Source organism: Hemiscyllium ocellatum, chromosome 22 (genome assembly GCF_020745735.1).
Source record: "Hemiscyllium ocellatum isolate sHemOce1 chromosome 22, sHemOce1.pat.X.cur, whole genome shotgun sequence".
In the NCBI taxonomy this organism is placed as follows: Eukaryota; Metazoa; Chordata; class Chondrichthyes; order Orectolobiformes; family Hemiscylliidae; genus Hemiscyllium; species Hemiscyllium ocellatum.
Window position 1 is genome coordinate 20,641,662 of NC_083422.1, and position 6,364 is coordinate 20,648,025.

Genomic DNA, 6,364 nt, shown 5'->3' on the forward strand with positions numbered 1-6,364 from the left:
CATAGCCTAGAATTTCCATCTAACCAGCATAATTTGACTGAAATAATGCAATGTAAAAGCTGTAGAATTTTAACCATTTAGTGCATTTCATGAAACCTGAGTCTTCACAATCGGTTGAATGGAATGGAATTGAATTGAATTGAATTGATTTGAATTTATTGTCATGTGTACCAAGGCACAGTGAAAAGCTTTGTCTTGCGAGCAATATGTGACCTGCAGGCAGATCACATAGTTAAGTAGCATAGATAAGTAAATAATAGGTTAACAGCAGCAAAAACAAAAACACAGGTACAGGCAAATGCTAAGAGTTTGTGAGTCCATTCAGTAGGTTAGAAACTGTTTTAAAATTGGCTGGTGCGTGTATTCAGGCTTCTGTACCTTCTCTCCAATGGTAGAGATTGTAAAAAAAAATTGCCTGGGTGGGGTGGATATTTGAGAATGCCAGCGGCCTTTCCTTGACAATGGACCTGGTAGATGGATTCTAAAAGATGGGAGGTTGGCTGTGAGATTGTCTGAGCCGAGTTCACCACTCTCTGTAACCGTCTCCGATCTTGACTGGTACAGTTGCCATACCAGGTAGTGATACAGCCAGACAGAATGCTCTTGATGGCGCACCTATAAAAATTGGCAAGGGTATTCGTCATCATGCCAAATTTCCTCCGCTGCCTGAGGAAGAAGAGATGTTGGGCATTTGTAACCAGTGTGTCCACATGAAGAGTCTTAGAAACTTTGTTGTGGATGCCCAGTCCCAGAAGCTTGACATTCTACACTCATTCAACATATGTGCTGCTAATGTATAGGGAGGCATGAGTAACATCTTGTCGGAAGTCAATAATGAGTTCCTTGGTTTTGCTGGCATTAAGAGCTAGGTTGTTCTCAGTGCACTACTTTTCCAGGTCTTCCCAGGTTTCGTCACCATCTGAGATTCGACCGACTATGGTGGTGTTATCAGCAAACTTGTAACTGGCATTAGTCTGGTATTTGGCGTCACAGTCATGGGTATACAGTGAGTACAGTAGGGGACTGAGTAAGCATCTCTGCAGGGCTCCAGTGTTAAGTTTCAGTGAGGATGAAATATTGTTCTCAGTCTTCACTGATTGTGGCCTGTGGGTCAGGAAACTGAGGATCCAGTTGCAGAGAGTGGGGCTTAGTCTGAGATTACTAAGTTTAGTACTCAGTCTCGAGGGGATAATCGTGTTGAAGACTGAACTATAGTCAATGAGTAGGATTCTTACGTAGCTGTTCTTAGTGTCAACATGCTCTAGGGAGGAATGAAGGGCAAGTGATGTGGCATCTGACATGGATCTGTTGGTCTGATAGGCAAATTGGAGTGGGTGAAAATTAATGATTACTGCTATGACTAGCCTTTAAAAGCACTTCATGACCACTGAAGTTAGGGCCACTGGGCGGTAGTCGTTGAGACATGCTGCATGAACCTTCTTAGGCACAGGGATGATGTTGGCCCTCTTGAAACAGGCAGGGACAGTGGCCTGCTGCAGGGACAGGTTGAAGATGTCCGAGAAGACCTCTGCCAGTTGATCTGCGCATGCTGAGTGCACAGCCTGGTACTCCATCTATTCCCATCGCTTTCCTTGGATTCACACAAAAGAAAGCTGATCTGACCTCTGATGCAATGACTGTTGGGATAGGTTCCACATTCTAATCACTCTCTGGATAATGAAATTCCATCTAAAATTCCTAATGAATTTGTTGGTTGACTTGCAGCTGATTACCTTGAACTTAACCAAGTGCCCTGTTACAATTTCTTTAATAACAGCTTCTGACAGTTTCCCTGTGACAGATATATAACTTGCTTATAGTCTCCTGCTTTCTACCTCTGTCCCTCTTTGAATAAAGGAGCTACAATAGTTATTTTCCAACATAAAGAAACTTTTGCCAAATCTAATGAGTTTTGTAAAGTTAAAACTTACTCATCAACTATCTTACTACCGACTTCTTTTAAGACTCTATGATAAATTTTGGACCTGAGAACAGGTAATTTCCAAAACTGAGCTCTTCTGTATCATATGTTCTGAAGTTTTCAACTTTATGCACAATATGCAGGCTAGACTACCCCAGGACCAACAACTAACCATGATTTTACCACAATGTTAAGCACTGAAAATGTGCATGTGTTGCTCCCTGCACATTCACGTCCACTCAACCTCAGAGAACAATGTCAAAGTAGTACTTATTTTAAACTGAATTAAATACTTTATCTTAATGACAGTAAATGAAAGCTATTCGGCTCAACTTAAGCAAATTATGAAATGACATCAAAATAATGAATACAAAGTTGTCTTTAAACTCTTTTAATTGAAATTTTGACGGACAATGTACAAGTATCTCAATAAAAGCTCAAGAGAACTTTATCCAGTGCTGCAATATGAAGCAGGTAGCCAAGTGTTATAGACCAGGCCAGACACCTTCAAAATATTTTAAGAAGGAAACCTAGATCTTAACTTATTCTCATTTTAAAGGCACGTGTGAAGTGGATATTCCAGGTGTGATGCAGTTGGTCAAACCACTCAGCTTTGAGTAAAATGGAATTTATATAAACACTACAGTGAAACATGAACAAAAGAAAATGGAATTTAGAATAACTTAATTATTGGATAACGTAACCAACCCGTTACAGAAACTATTACTAGTTAATGTTCCAATACAGTAATATCCCACAAACACATCCCTAGGCAAAAAGGTAAATTCAAACACAGATTCTTGTAGCTATAGTTCCACTGACTGTTAATCAGATTATGGTGTAAAATTGTGATACATTAAAGAATGTGAGCTTACATTTTCAAGGAAGAGTCACCTGTGCAATGTTTGTGCCCTCAAAAGTCTTTATCTTTGGTTTCCCTCCTATTATGTGTGATGTGAAGGGCCATTTGTAACTGGTAGTGCTTGGCATGGTGTACAGCTGGGTTTTAAATATGGCATCTATATTGGAAGTCCCTGAAGGTCCTGGCAGTGGTGAATATTGCTCCTGCTAATGAGCACTTAATATTGTGAGCGAGGTGCCTGTGGGTTGTGGTGCATACATAATGAAGTGAGCAGCATAAAAGTGCATGAGAAAACTTTGTAAAACTCCTTGAAATTGACACTTAGCCAATTTTTGCTATAATTTGGCACATAGATTAAGTAAAAAGCAATTAGATAGCTGAAGGGTAAGGGAAGGGGAAGGAAAGATGAGTGAGGGAAAGAAAAGGAAGAATAGCAGTAAGCAGCCAGAGATCCAAATTAAGTGGGGAATGTTATAGGAAACAAACATTGAAGGTTTCATGGAAAAGCAGTTTGCAAGCAAGACTCTACATGACCACAACAAGCTTAGTAGCTTATTAGAGAAAAAAAACGAGAAGCGAGAAGTAAAATCAAAGCACAAAATAAAACCCTACAACTCTGAGGAGGCATATTGACAGCACAAAAAGCAACAGGCAGGCAAGAATATATCCTGCTATTTCCTATGGTCATAGTTCAGGAAATCCTCTACTTTTGAACTGGCTCAGATCTCTATTAAAAACAGCAGTCAGAGGATGTTCAGACAATTGCATTAAATTATGTTGTAAAGTATTATTTCAAATTGTTCATTAGCCATTCACAAAGTGTAGATTTTCCTCTGCTACACAGATCACTCCATTTTGATGTTTTGTGAAAGAAGGACATTACAAAAACAGAGGTTGGAAATATGCAGGAGGTAATTTCATATCCAAAGGGATGAGACCTTGAAACACTGCAGGTTCAGACCCACTAATTTTAATTTAAAGAGCTCCCCCAAATGCTAATTCCAGTCTTTCCTTCTTTACCGATTCAGATAAAACAGTGAATTTCCATCCTTTTCTTTCTTCAATATCAGATTTCCTGTATATACTCTCCCTATGATCTTAGTTTTGAAGTCTGTTCTGATTTGCTTTACATAACTATAAAAGCTTTTTAATCTGAACAAATTAGCTTTTAGATACGAAAGACAAATGTAGGAATGGCTAATGTATATTTTATTTGACTAACTAGCTTACATAGTACTCTGAAAGAAAATTCTAGACACAGCATATTTTCCTACACACTCTAAAAATGCAAGGACTTCGCTGAAGATTTGTGCAGAAGTATAATTTTTACATTTCCTGCTTTGTTGCCTTTTATTTTAGCTTTCAATTTCACAAACAAATATGAAAAAGGGGTTAAATATTAGTTGAAAAAGTTTGAAAGGATTTGCAACAAAGAAAACTACATATTCATTGTAACAAAATGATTCCTAGTCACCAAGTGATGTGAACATTTGAGCAAGTTGAAAAATTAGGGGGTGTTCAGCAAAAATTAGATTCTTGATATCAACAGCAAATAGTCCAATTCTCGAACCATGTGTTGAACAATTAGAAAGTTTCACCAGTGAGTCGTGAGGGGCCTTTTTGCATGCACTATCATGTCATTATTATCTAGTCTCACCTCATTAGGTATGCAGTTTCCTATTCTTCCATTTGTCAGCAAGAAACCAGATGGTGACAATTCCCAACATGAAAGTCAGAGTGTGTCACTGGTGATTCCAGCTCACTTCTCTAGGTGTCCATCTTGGAAGCAGTCACCAACTTCTCAGAGCATGCTTCATGGGCAGCACATGCTAGCTAAGGATGCTTCCATTGAACACAAAGCAGTCTCATGCATTCTCATTGCTTACCTTTGATTCATTCACAAGATAGCCCTGCACTTCAATACTGTACTTTAGAAAAGTCACTAGCGTCCTACCAGGCTACAGGACTGCTCTCTCATTACAGAGATGACTGGTGGTGAGTATAACCGGAGGATCACCTGAGGGAACAGGTTGAGGAGGGTCCTGCATGGTAACCTCAACTGATCTGCGAATTGAACTCATAGTTGCATTGGTTTTCAGCACATTGAGTCTTCAGTATTAATAATTGGGCAGCCAGTTTCTCAGACTTACATTGCTGTTTACCTCAGAACAAAAGGCAGGCAGCTGTTCATAGTCTGGAGCACTAGTCAAGCAAGTATTCATATTGCTATCCAGCACCAAGTTATGTCAGAGGCACAAACAGTATGCGTTAGCAGCTTACACAGTAAACAGACAATGTGTTTCAACGAAATGCCACAACCCAAAGTCAAAGGGGACCAGTTCTTATTGAAGGGGCACTACTTTTAATCGGGGAGTTCTGCCCCATTCAAATAAGGGGTTTGTCTATTCTTGGTCCAGGGCTTTAGTCATGGTCAGTGAGGTAGTTTGGCTGACCAGAGTCAAAGGGCCAGTGTCTTTGCAGCACAGTAATTGGATACAGTTGGTGGGAGAGCTGTGGAAGTATCCATCCACAGGCTGGGCTGTGCTCAGTTGGGGCTATCCTCCTAAATCAATCTGGCAGATGGAGCAGGGACCTGGGGTTTGGCTATTAATGGTCAGGGGACAAGAGACAGCAAATGCATGAACTATGATATCTGCTGGAGCAGAACCTGGCTCTGGACTGGGTGACCATCCAATTCCAGTGCCCATCATGGACATAATTGCCCTGAATTCTTACGCCAATGGCTCCTTCCAAGGAGCAGCTTGTGTGGTCTCTTCAAATTGTTCATCCACAAACGCAACCAGCAAGTCAGATGTCATTTTCTTTGGAATTTGCAGCAATTTATAATCTTCCCCTGCAGACTGGGCAGCTGGATTTTTCCACATTATGGCATTGTCAAGGTGAGGAACACTATAGATTGCATGCATATTGCTTTGAGAACACTTTAACACTAGCCTTGGGAATTCATCAGCCAAAAAGGCTTCCACTGAAATTGAAGCCCATAGGCAACATCTGGAAGCATGCACCAGACATCCTAGGAGCTGCCATGATGCATACACACTAGGGAATTCTCAGGTTAGGTGACTTTTTAAAAAGATCTCAGTCAGTATATGGCAAAGTGTTGTGTCATGTAGCCCGTCATGATAGGCAGCAGGTTGGGAGCAATTCGGAGGCATATCTTTTACACAATCCGAACCACCAGCACCTCCATGGTGTCTGTTGGAATAGCAGGATGTCAGTTTCCTTTTCTGTACCATTCACTCAGTCCCAACGCCATATGATGACAGTGTGAAGGAAATCTTGTGGTATGCAGTAACTGATGTACTTTGGAACCAAGCTTTAAAGCAGCCACCACCACACAATTGCATAAACTGGACACTATGGGGCTGGTTGTGTAATTAACGAGTTAAAAGTGGATACTTGTGGAAAAATGTTGATCCTAATCCTCTCAACCAAAAGAAAGGAAAATTCAGCTATGTCTGCAGGGCTCCTATTAAGTACTAATATAGATATTATAGACTGAAAAAAATTGTAGAATGCTGATTCATGTGTTATGAATCATTGATCATTTAAAAGCTTCA